The sequence below is a fragment of the Coptis chinensis genome, chromosome 3 (genome assembly GCF_015680905.1).
Source record: "Coptis chinensis isolate HL-2020 chromosome 3, ASM1568090v1, whole genome shotgun sequence".
Taxonomy (NCBI): Eukaryota; Viridiplantae; Streptophyta; class Magnoliopsida; order Ranunculales; family Ranunculaceae; genus Coptis; species Coptis chinensis.
In genome coordinates this window covers 124,074,373-124,087,631 of record NC_141458.1, presented here as the reverse complement: position 1 = coordinate 124,087,631, position 13,259 = coordinate 124,074,373, and the positions used below count along the sequence as shown (strand labels likewise).

Genomic DNA, 13,259 nt, shown 5'->3' with positions numbered 1-13,259 from the left:
TCCAGTTTTTTCTAAACTCTATTACTACTTATAAAAAAGGTAGGATATAAATAAGAAAACAATCTCATCTAAAGTTTCAGAGAGTCTCTAACTTTTCCTAAATACTATACCTTTGATTGTATCGTACTATGTAATGTATCATTTGATAGCCCAAGAAATCCCCTGCTTTGGTTCAAATCTAATTTACAATGGAAGAATTACAAAGATATTTAAAGATAGATAAATCTCGAGAACTAGACCTCCTATATCCACTTCTTTTTCAGGAATACATTTATGCACTTGCTCATGATCATGGGTTAAATAAATGTATTCATTATGAGCCTATGAAAAATTTAGGTTATGACAATAAATATAGTTCACTAATAGTTAAACGTTTAATTGCCCGAGTCTCCAACTTTTTCTAAACAATATACCTAATTACGAAAAAAAAATATGAGACAAAAAACTAAATTGCTAAAAATAATAGTTTCAACCGAAAACAATTTTTCTAAAACCCTTTCGATTTGATGCGTCATCCACAATGTAATTTAAACATTTATTCATAGTCAAAGATTCCAAAAATCACTATTCTGACCACAATATTACGACATATTCCAATTAAATTTATGAATTTATAAATTTTCAACACTATATATATATATATATATATATTAACGATATTCAGTTAAAGTGGACGTTAGGCTTAAATAAATTATATATCAAACCAAAACAAATTACATGTGGAAAATTAAATTATACAAAAAATAACATCACAAAATATATAATAGAAAATAATTAATGAAAAAAAAAATGGCAAAGCAATAATGACAAATATTTTAAAACATAAATAATACTGAATAAAACTAACGTCAAAAAACAATTAATGGATAACCGAAAACTGGATGCAAATGCATCGAACTAATCTCAAATAATATTTAACGGGAAATCGGAAACTGGGTGCAAATGCAAATATTAAACTAATCTTAAAAAGTAATTAATAGAAAATCTGAATATGGATACAACTGCATTAAACTAACCTCAAAGAATAGTTAACGGTAAATCAAAACTTGGATGCAAATACATTAAACTAATATAAAAAAATAATTGTCAGGAAATCGAAAACTATATGCAAAAGAGTGGTGCAAAAAATTTGAATGACTAATTAATATAATTTTCATATCTCATAGCTATGCATAGTTGCTAATATTTTTTACAATAATTTAATATAACGACGGTCAAAAAAGCTAGTTATCAGCTTGTAACAGTCACGGGAAACTTGTGATGGAACAAATATTCGAGTTGGATAATTCACATGGTGGGGACTATGTTATTTTATCAAATTTGTGTGCACGAGCCGGAAGATGGGAAGATGCAAATTATGTAAGGCAACCGATGAAAGAAAGAGGAGTTGTGAAGGTACCTGGTTGCGGCTCTATTGAGGTGGATAATGTGGTACATGAATTCTTTTCAGGGGATGAGACACATCCAGGGTCTAGAGAATTGCATAGGGGGTAGTGGATGTGTTTTTTGTGGAATTGAAGCTGATTGGATATGTCCCTGATACTTCTCTAGTTTTCCACGTGGACATGGAGGAGGCAAAGAAAGAGGAAACTCTAAGTCTAAGATATCATAGTGAGAAATTAGCTATTGCACTTCCCCAGGAACAACCATCTGTGTCGTAAAGAACCTACGCATATGTGGGGATTGCCACTCCGCCCCAAAATTTATGTCAGTGATCTTCAACAGAAGAATAATTCTAAGGGACATCCAACATTTCCATCATTTTAAGGATGGTGTGTGTTCTTGTGGGGATTACTGGTAGATATCCAGGATAATCTCATTGTTGTTGTAACATATCATACATATTTCGTACTTTTATAGAATGTTAACGGCCTTCACTTCTGTCAGATTCTGTGCAGAAGTTTTGTTACTCATGTTTTCTAAGCTAGGCAATACTTTTTTCTGACCTTTCCGACCATTCCAATTTCACCACTGTTCTCTGATTCCTTTTACTCTATGTTAAATTGTAAGATAAGATACCTTACTTTTCTTTACCTCCAAGGCATCTCATATTCCTTCTCTTCTTTGTTAATTCTTCGTATACCCCTCTCCATGAACTTTGTTTCAACTTTCAACTTCCAAGTAGTGCTAAATATTTTGCAAGGTAGAAGCTCTGCTCTTGCCTCTTGGTCATGGCTGTTGGCACCTTTCATATTGCTGTACCAGTTATAGCTTCGGCAGCGGGGGTCTACTTCTTGCAGCAAAACAGATCCAAAACGAAGGTGAATATTCAATTTCAGCTAAATGTTTGCGAGTTTCACCAGTTTTTTCTGTCACTAAATACTTGGTCTTCTTAAGCTTAACTTTGTGTTACTTCAGCAACTTGATGGCGGCTCTACGGCTTTAATGAAGAGCATGGTAACCAAAGCAAAACATGAGCAGAACAAAGGTCAAATGCCAAAGTTTACTCCAGCTTTTGATGGGTTGCATTGTTTTGAGACGTTGGTGTTGCACTAATACGTATTGTTGTATACTTAAACATATTAGTATTAACATTTCTTTATTCCGAATTTCCAATATGTTATCTATCATTGTCTTGCTTATACAAATGAAATGGTTGTAAAAGATCTATAATTAAAAGTTTCACTTGTTGGCATTAGAGCACTGGGAAGGGAAATAATGGTACGTGAGTGAGGGTTGTACGTGGTCTGTAATCTGTATCAGATAATGTTGCAACGTAAAACCTGTTGGGAGATTTCACTAGAAAGTCACACCTCAATCTAGTTACTTTCTATCCCAAATGATTTCAACTTGGAGCTCACACCAAGGAAATCACCTACCCAAGACTTTGGTAGTTATCACAACAACCTCAACAAAGCAAAACCACTACAATATCATCACAATTCATAGCAACAATAATAATGGAAGTAACAATGCAAAGAGACACAAAGATTTAGGTGGTTCGGTAAATGTTACCTACATCCACACACAAGAGCCGAGTTTCCTTTATAACAAAGATTGGAGAGTTTACAAGAGATCAAGAATCAATAAGAAGAGGCCTCACTCAAACCCTAGCTCAACAGAGCTCCCACAATACCCTAGAAATGAATCTCTCAAAGTTGTACCTCAAAACCCTAATCTATTACCTTTATATAGGTGTACATAGACAAAGGGGTGAAAAAAATGGGCTTGGGCCGCAATTCTGGAGCTTGAGCGCCGAAGGCCCATAGGTGGCGCCCTTCATTAAATCATGGCGAAAAGCGCTGAGGAGGTGTGGCCTTTCGATTAAACCATGAGCGAGCGCTTGTGAAAGGAGTGAAGCGCGCCGCTTCTTCTTTAGGCATCGCTGTTGCCGAAGCCTGAAGCGCTTTATGGACGGCGGCGGTCGCGCCCTCTTCATCGATGCGGGGTGAGTGTGGTATACGGACAACCGGAGCAAAGCTCGACGGTTCCAACAACCCAACAATCTCCCACTTGGAACCTTCGAGATTCTTCATGCACATCACATCTCAATTGTAACAACTCAATCCAAAACCAATATACTAAAGAAACACTCGGCTCATCCATCATGGTCTTCAAGCAAGAAGACCCACCGAGGTTGAACACAACTTCAACTTCTCGATAAAGCGGCGCCTTGGTCAACATACATATCCGGATTCTCACTCCCGCGGATCTTCTCAAGTGCCAAAACCTCATCCTCCAACAGATCGGATAAAATGATACCGAGACCAATGTGCTTGGTCCTAGAATGAAAGGCGGAATTCTTGGCAAGATGTATAGCACTCGACTATCAGCGTGTAACACACTTCTCTCTCTTGCTTCATCCCAAGCTCTTCCATCAATCCCTCGAAACGGATCATCTCTTTGCTTGCCTGCCTCAGAGCGCCACATACTCGCTTACGTGGTAGACAAAGCAACAATCTTAGAATGGCGAGAAATCAACTCGCTGCGCACGTAGCACCTTTCGTAAAGACATAACCGATAGTGCTTCTTCTGCGATCTACTTCTCTCCCGCAAAATCGGCATCCACATACCCTTGCGGGTTCACAACACCCCCTTCCATAACATAGGCATTTTTCTGTAGTACCTCTCGGATATCTCAATATCCACTTCACGGCTTCCCAATGTTGCTTGCCGGATTAGACATAAATCTCGGCGGCTCCCCCTTTGCTTGGGCTATATCGGACGTGTGCAAACCATGGCATACATAAGACTTCCAATGGCAGAGGTATGGTACCTTAGCCATGAAGTTTCTTTCCTCAACGATCTTGGGAGAGTGTTCCTTGGACAACTTGAAGTGAAGCGCCAAAGGTGTGCAAACTGGTTTCGCGACTACCCATCTTGAACCTCTTCAATACCTTCTCAATATACTCGACCGAGACAACTCGAATACCTTTACGCTTTATCTCTTCGATCCTCATCCCTAGAAATGCGTTTATTTGCACCCAAATCCTTCATAGAGAACTCACTTGCTAACTTCTCTTTCAATCTCCCAATTTCGACATATCGGAACTTCGCTACTAACATATCATCAACATATAGCAACGGGATGATGTAGCCGAGTCGAACCTCTTCAAGTAGCAACAATGGTCACGTTGCACTTATAGTAGCAATTTCCTTGCATGAAGTTATCAAACTTCGTACCCCTTTGCCTAGGGGCTTGTTTCAAACCATACAAGCTCTTTCGAGCCCGCGCGATACCATATTCTCTTTACCGCTTCTTGATGAAACCCTCCGGTTCTTTGCATATAAATTTCCTCAACTAGGTCACCATGGAGGAAGGCGGTTTTAACATCCAACCGCTTTCAAGATATAAATCTTCATTTTGCCAACAATACTCAACACCGATCGAATAGTATTAAGTTTCACCACCGGGGAGAATATCTCGTGGAAGTCAATGCCCCTTTCTGGCGAAAACCCTTTACTACTAGCCTTGCCTTGTATCTCTGGGAACCATCATGTTCCTCTTTGACTCTATACACCCATTTGTTCTGTAGAGCCTTCTTGCCCATGGGTAGTTTGGCTAACTCCCACGTGCCACAAGAGATGAGGGACTTCATCTCATCTTGCATAGCAAGCTCCCACTTGCTTGCATCACTCACCTCCAATGCTTCATCATAGCATTGAGGCTCGCCACCATCAGTAAGTAGCAAGTAATTCACATAGGTGGAGGGCGGATATCTCGAACTCGGTACATGTGGCCTGGATGTCTTCCTTGGGGCATGAGGTGGAGGTGGACTCGGTGGTGTAGTATCCTCATCATTCTCTGAGTCACTACTACTGTCATCCTCTGACTGTGGGGCTCCCACTATACCACGACTTACATCGAAGTCTTCCAACTCAACATACTCTGTGCCTCTCTCTGTACCCGATTCCTTGGTTTGTGCTTCATCTCTGTCCTTATACATCACCTTTTCATTAAACACAACATCTCTACTACGAATGATTTTCCGATTTTGATCATCCCAAAAGCGATACCCAAAATCATCACCGCCATAGCCGATGAAGGTGCACTTTAGTGACTTAGCATCAAGCTTGCTTCTAGCTTGGTCACTAATGTGGACATAGGACACACAACCAAACACCTTCAAATGGGAAAGGTTCACATCCTTCCCCGGCTCCACACTTCCTCGGAATCTTAAAATCCAAAGGCACCGATGGTCCTCTATTGATCGGGTAAGGCTGGCGTGCTAACACTTTCGCCTAACTGCTTGGGCAAGCCTGCTAGTGTGCGCGATACACCTAGCTCTCTCTCGTCGTTGTTCTATTCATCATCTCTGCAACCCCATTCTGGCGAGGTGTCCCCGGCAAAGTCTTTTCCATCTTGATGCCATTGTCGACAAGATTCTTAAAACCTGAATCCTCATACTCTCCACGTTTGTCGGATCGGCTTCTTTACTTTCAAGCTTGTCTCATTCTCAACCATGGCCTTCCAAGTCTTGAACACTTCAAATACGCCGACTTGTGTCTCAAGAAATAGACCCACACCTTCCTAGTATGGTCATCAATGAAAGTCACAAAATATGACTTTCCGCCAAGTGAAGAGACATTAGCCGCCCCCCGGACATCAGTATGTATCAACTCAAGCCTTCTAGCTTTTTCGAGTCGACCCATTCTCGAAAACTCACCCGCTTACGCTTTCCAAAACACGGTTCTCCACGAAGTCAATTTGGTCATTTGTAACTTTGGGAGTTTACCGTAAGAGTGAAGGATTTTCATTCCTTTCTCACTCATGTGACCAAGTTCTGCGGTGCCAAACATTCGGATCCTCTTTGCCATGTGCCCACGACAATCGACTCACAACCATGTGTAGTCATGTAGAGAGTACCATCTTTCTTACCATTTGCAACAATCAATGAACCCCGAGACCTTCCAAGTATCACCAAGAAGATCAGAACAAATCCTTCACTTGCCAATTGCCCCACGAAATCAAATTCTTCCTCAATCCGAACGTGTCGGACGTCCCTCAATAACCATGACGAGCCATTCATCTTGATATGCACGCCACCCGCTTGCCTACAATGTCACAAGGTTGGTCTCATCACCGAGAAAGACCGTTCCAAGGTCACCTTCGTGTAGTTCTCAAGGAACTCGATGTGAGGTAGCATGGAAAGATGGCCGGAATCAAGTACCCAAGACTCCTTCTTGTGCTCCATCGAACATATCAAAGCGTCATCTACCATCTCAACAACATTAGCTTCTTGATTCTTTTTCTTGTTCTTATTAATGTTGTTGTTGTTTCTTGGTGCCGGGCAATTGGGGCTATAGTGGCGGGCCTACCACAATTATAGCACACCACTTCACTTATGTCTCGAGGTTTGTGTTCAACGCTTTGCAATTGGGAGGCTTGAGATTTCGATCTCCCCTCCACTTTTCTTACTACGACTCTGTTTGACTTTCTTTCCCTACTTTTCGATTGCTTTCAATGCCACCGAAGTTGATCCCGAAGATGACGGACAATCCTGTCTCCGGATTTCCTCAGTTAGTACCATACTAACAACATGCTCAAACTTCAACTTGGTCATTCCCGCAGAGCCACTAATAGCCGCCATAGTCGCCTTCCAACTTGGAGGCAATTGTCCAAGTATCGCCAAAGCTAGCACCTCATCACTAAATGTAATCTCAACCGACTCCAATTGGTCCTTAGTTTGGTTGAATTCATTTAGGTGATCCTTGAAGGAGGTCCCCTCCAACATTTTCATACTAAACAGCTTGGTGATCAAATAGACTTTGTTTGCGGCCGAGGGTTGTTCATACATCGTAGTAAGTGCCTCCATGAGAGACTTCGCCGTCTTCTCAGTTTTAATATTGAAGGCTACCGACTTCGAAAGACTCAAGCGGATTGTGGCCAAGGCCTTTCTATCTTGCAAATCCCATTTATCTTGTGGAATCTCCTCAGGCTTCTCACTTATCAATGTTTCCATCAAATCCTTCTGATAGAGAACATCCTCAATTTGCATCTTCCAATAGCCGAAGTTTGTTCCGTCAAACTTCTCTATCTTGTAGCTTTCCTTTTCGGTCGTCATGACTCTACTGAATCAAAACCTACGATTGGAGAACCTCTCGGAGGAATTTCCTCAAACACCCTCAGTAGCTCGACCACCCTATATGCTCGATACTTGTTGGGAGATTTCACTAGAAAGTCACACCTCAATCTAGTTACTTTCTATCCCAAATGATTTCAACTTGAGCTCACACCAAGGAAATCACCCACCCAAGACTTTGGTAGTTATCGCAACAACCTCAACAAAGCAAAACCACTACAATATCATCACGATTCATAGCAACAATAATAATGGAAGTAACAATGCAAAGAGACACAAAGATTTAGGTGGTTCGGTAATGTTACCTACATCCACACACAAGAGCCGAGTTTCCTTTATAACAAAGATTGGAGAGTTTACAAGAGATCAAGAATCAATAAGAAGAGGCCTCACTCAAACCCTAGCTCAACAGAGCTCCCACAATACCCTAGAAATGAATCTCTCAAAGTTGTACCTCAAAACCCTAATCTATTACCTTTATATAGGTGTACATAGACAAAGGGGTGAAAAAAATGGGCTTGGGCCGCAATTCTGGAGCTTGAGCGCTGAAGGCCATATAGTGCCTTGGCGCTTCATTAAATCATGAGCGAAAAGGCTGCTGAGGTAAAGGCCTTGGCGCCTTTCATTAAACCATGGAGCGAGTCGCGGCTTAGTGTGTGTTGGCCTTCTTCTTTAGGCATCGGGCCATTGTTGCAGACGAGCTGAAGGCCCATGGACGGCGGGTCGCCCTCTTCATCAGTACCAGGGTGAGTGTGGTATACGGACAACCGGAGCAAAGCTCGACGGTTCCAACAACCCAACAAAACCCGATATCGGGACATATAGCCATATAGGACATGGGAGTTTAGGACACATCAGGCCTTGGCCAGAGTCTCCTCCAATACCGTTCCCGGTGTTATATGTATATTTTCGTAGTACATGGCCTTTATTTTTTTCTTTCGCTAACAGTGGTACATGGCCTGGAAATGCAAGAGTCGTCACAAAATTCACAGTAAAGCGGTACAGTGGTTCTTCTACCAATAGTCCAAACTTTTGGATCCATGGGCCAGCATATGGTCCTTTCTAAGTTATAACACATTCTGACTCCATCCCAGACTAAGTTCAAGTTCAAAACTACAGCCAAACCTAAGAAGCATGCAGCCAGTAGAGTATGTAGGCACGACCATTCAAAGGTTTCATGACATTTTTTTACAAGTAATTGGACAGAATACTTGTTTTACAGTAATGTATATTTATGTACTAAGTTCACCTATCTTGATCACGAAACACTAGCTTTCGACCATCGTGTTGACAAGAAGGATCACCAAACACATATGTAATTCGTGTCACAAGTCTCAACTTGTTAAATTCTTTTGCATTCTAAAATATGTGTGATCCGCCTGCTGTTAATGAACCCGCACAACCAAATGAGCTTGATTTGTGACTTCTTACCTTTGCAGATTAAAAGATATCTGTAGAGTACTCGTCGACATACTATGCATATACCATTTATGGTGCAATAATGCATCACTATGACTCTAAATTATATAAGGTCTAAAACTTAATATTTTGCATTATTCTAAAGCATTAGTAAATTCGTGCAAGTTGATGTATACTACATTTGTGTAGCACTCGAAAGCGAATTCATATGCTCTATCACACTTGCGACTTGGAATAACCAGTGATGTCCCGTTTTCAGGACCACTTACTTTGAGCTTTAAGTCTTTAACACAGTAAATGTCCTGTTCAAGGCCAAATTAATCTGAAGAAAGAAAAAGAGGAAGAAGACATAGCAAGTCCTGTAAATCTGCAATGGTGGATCAGAGTCACCAGACCTTACCTTTTTTTTTTTTTTTTTTTCACTTACACATTCCCTATTATTCAGACCTGTAAACAGTTTAGTAAGCTTTTCAAATGATGATCTGTCTCTGATCGGATTCTGGGAATTACTCGTTTTTGTTCATATTTATAGATTGAAATGCCCTTGCCATTTTCATACAAAAATCGATGACATTGATAACAAAATAGGGGTGATCGGACATGCATTCACCGGAGTGAGCACTATTTTCCTTGCAGTAAATACGTATGCAATTAAGGATTACCTCTGCCGATCAAAAAGCACAAATAGGCTGCATCTAGTCATCTAGATCCTCTAATTTCCAAAAATCCTGGTAGTAGTATTTCACCAAACTAGACAATAGGGAAGAAGCATACATATATATCATGACTAGTCGACAAAGGGAGGTAACTTGGAGAATCATATAGCACATTGATTGCTTCCTTTTATTTGATGTACTCATGTACAATGACACTGTCCAATATATTTGACCATATATGGGCCATATCGTGCTTCCAGTTATTGCTCTATTAGGAGCGTTCCTCTATTATATGGTCCTTCCAATTGATGCACCTCCTCGTGGAAGATGACATCTAACAGCAAAAGTCCCTTTAAGCAATGTCCGTTCAAGTTGAAAGAACCTTTTTTTTTTTTTTCCATATATCAAGTAAAAGAAATGGCTTGAGAAACAAGTGCGACTTTCTTAAGATCCGGCATTGGGACTTTATCCTATTTAATCTCAAACCATGAACTCATTTTAACATTTCAAGATCAGGTTTGTTTTTTCTAGATCAGCCTAAGTTCAGTTCAAAACTACGACGTAACCAAACGTAAAAAAGCATCCAATAAACAAGGATGTGGCCTGTGGGCACGAGTGCACGACCATTCAAAGGTTTCAGACTTGAATCTGTGACATGAAGGGACAAACCTCATGTAGTCATGTGAAGGAAGTCAGTCAGTCATGCTCAAAACTTGAAATGGGCGGAGATCTAATACTTTAAACCATAACGCAGTAGTGTTGTACGTCTTGTAACTCACTAGGGTTCCAATTAAAATACTTGCCCATCCTCAATCAGCAACAATTGAGAGTCTGTTCGGAAGTTCTCATTTGGAATTGGAATTGAAAATATAATTTCAAGACTTACAATTTCAAATAGTTAAAGTTCTTAAACATATAGAAATCTCAAGTTTCTGCCCTCCTATAGAAACTTACAATTTTTTTATTTTGGAGATTTGTGGTTTCCATTCCAATTCCAATGCATAAAATATTGCCAAACAGGTTGACTTTTAATTTTCGGAAATATATTCTGAATTATAGTCCACCCTAAAATCCCTGTTGCCAAACACACCCTAATATCATTTTTAATTTCCATGTATTTTTTATTGTATAATAATCTTAAAAAAAAAAAATTCATCGAGACACATTGGTGCTAGGAAGTGCTTTAGCTTGTCTATGGAATACGCACAATGATAGACTGTGAAATGTTAAATTGATGAACAATTTAAGAACAGTGCAATGTTGAGTGAATTCTGGTAACACTTCATTATCACTATTAATAAGCTTTTCAACTGATGATCTAAGTCTCTGATCGAATTCTGGGAATTATTAGTTCTTGTTCCTATTTAAAAGTTGAAAAGTCCTTGCCATTTCGGTTTTTCATTCAATCGAAGTACTAACTATGACTCTACAAGATCATATCAATCCTTTTCGTAAATGTTAACACCAAAATAGCTGCTAACAAAATCGGGGTGACTGGACATGCATTCAGCGGAGTGAACACTATTTCCTTGAAGTTGATACATGTGCAATTATTATATCTTTTGCAGATCTTCACTAAAAAAAATATCTTTTGCAGATGAAAAAGCATAGATAGGCTGCATCTGGATCCTCAAATTTCTGGACCAGAAAATCCATTTGATTATTTCTCCAAACTAAATAGGGAGGAAGCATTAATTCATATATCATGATGACTTGTCAACAAAGGGAGGTAACTTGGAGAATCATCTAGTACATTGATTGCTTCCTTTTATTTGATGTATGTACAATTAATGACTCCCTGTTTGGAGGGCAACTTTACACTGTCATATATTTGACCATGTTGGGCTTAGCTTTAGGGTTAGCTTTATGATCGATTCTATCTGTTATTGCTCGATCTATTAGTTCAGCCTCAAGCCCTCCAAGGCTCAAAGTCAATATGGCCTTCCAATTGATGCACCACCTCGTGGAAGATGACATATTACAGCAAAAGTCCTTTTAAGCTATGTCTGATAGCTCAAGTTGACAGAACCTTTTTTCAACATCAAGTGAAAGAAATGGTTTGAGAAACAAATGCTGCTTTCTTGAGATCCGGCTTTGGGACTTTATCTTCTTTAATCTCAACCCATGGATGTCACTTCTGTGTTTGGCCACTGAATATGGTTTCATCAATAAATAAAGTTAGTTGAGAATGAAATGGCAGAAATTCATTTGTCGGTTTGGTTTATTTGTGGAAAAGTAATTCTGCACTGAATCAAGCACATAGCCCATACACCCAGAGCACAGATCAATCCCGAGAAGCAACCACAATAATACCCATCGAAACCCCAATCTCTCTTAGACATGTCTTCATCCTCTTTTCATGGACTGGCACTCTAAAAAAAAAAACAACTTCTTTTTATTAAAAAAAAAAAAAAAAGTTGAATTCACTCATTTTGACCAAGATGAAAAATGTGAAATTTTTTCTGTTTTCTTAAGTGAACCAAACAACGATGGGATTCTATTTTTCAAGAAAATACATTCTTTTCCTTCACTTTCCTTGAACCAAACATAACCTTAATGTTAACATTGCTACATCACAATCACATATTTTTTTAAATCATGTCTGTCTATCGGTTTCTTTTGAGCAACGCAATTTCTCAACTTGCAAGATTAGGTCTTGGGGAATCGACTATAGACCCTGTTGGGGATTATACCAATATCAATCGATTTCCCCACTATACAGATAACTTGTATATGGACACAATTCAACTCCGGACAAAATCTAAATATCAACTACAGTCTATACTAACATGCCCAACTCGCTAAACAACTATCAACAACAAATAATAATATAAAGCAGTAAAAGCAAACCACAACACAAAAATTTACCGTGGTTCGGCCAATGGTGCCTACTTCCATAAGAGCTAGCCCTTTATAAAGTGGGAAGGAAGATTACAATCTCTCCTTTCAGTCTCTTACCTTACTAGATCACTCTTATCTCTTTACTGGTGTTGTATCTCTCAGAAAAGGTTATCTCTTAATCTTGATAGCTTTCAAGATTGGGTTTATCTCTTTGTTTTGTTTGGTTCTTAGTCTTAGTTTTTCCAAAACCTTGATTTTGGTTTTATATCCAAAACCAAATTTCATGATTCTTGTGGCGAAGCCCACAAAAAATAGACACGAGGCGCTGCTTTGGTCTTGAAACTGGTCAAACCCCAAAACACGAACTCCCCGGCTGGTCCCTTCGCTGGTCGCAACAACATATGGAACTCGAGCTGGGCCTTACGGCCTTGGAATCGGCCGAATCCGGGCGAATTTGCTCGAATTTTCTCTCCAGCTCTGTTTCTCTCCTCATGTGAGGGATAACTCCAACAGACCCAGGGGTGTTATAGCTGACCCTTAGTCAGAAGAATAGGCACCCATATATGCTCGTCTGGACTCTGGCGCAGACGAGGAATTCCCCAACAGAAAACTGTCCCAAGTGACTAAAAGTTGTGACCTCTCAGTCGATCAGTCGTTTATTGGTGTCTAAGTGAGGGTTTAGACTTAAGACTAAGATGGAGCAACTTCCACTCTCTTGTTTCACAAATGACATTATTTTTCTTGATTTTATATATGTATAGGATATTTAAGCTCTCCATCCCATATATTGCATTAAGTTAAGTTATTGATAACTTAACAT

At 39.7% G+C, this 13,259-nt stretch overlaps 1 pseudogene across 1 annotated transcript; it reads left to right on the top strand.

Annotated features, from left to right (window-relative positions):
• Positions 1-1,260: 1,260 nt before the first annotated feature.
• Positions 1,261-2,638, top strand: LOC147514142 (pentatricopeptide repeat-containing protein At2g02980, chloroplastic-like; annotated as a pseudogene). Its single transcript, XR_015216126.1, has 2 exons — positions 1,261-2,261; positions 2,359-2,638. The product of XR_015216126.1 is annotated as a pentatricopeptide repeat-containing protein At2g02980, chloroplastic-like (transcript).
• The last annotated feature ends 10,621 nt before the right edge of the window (positions 2,639-13,259 follow it).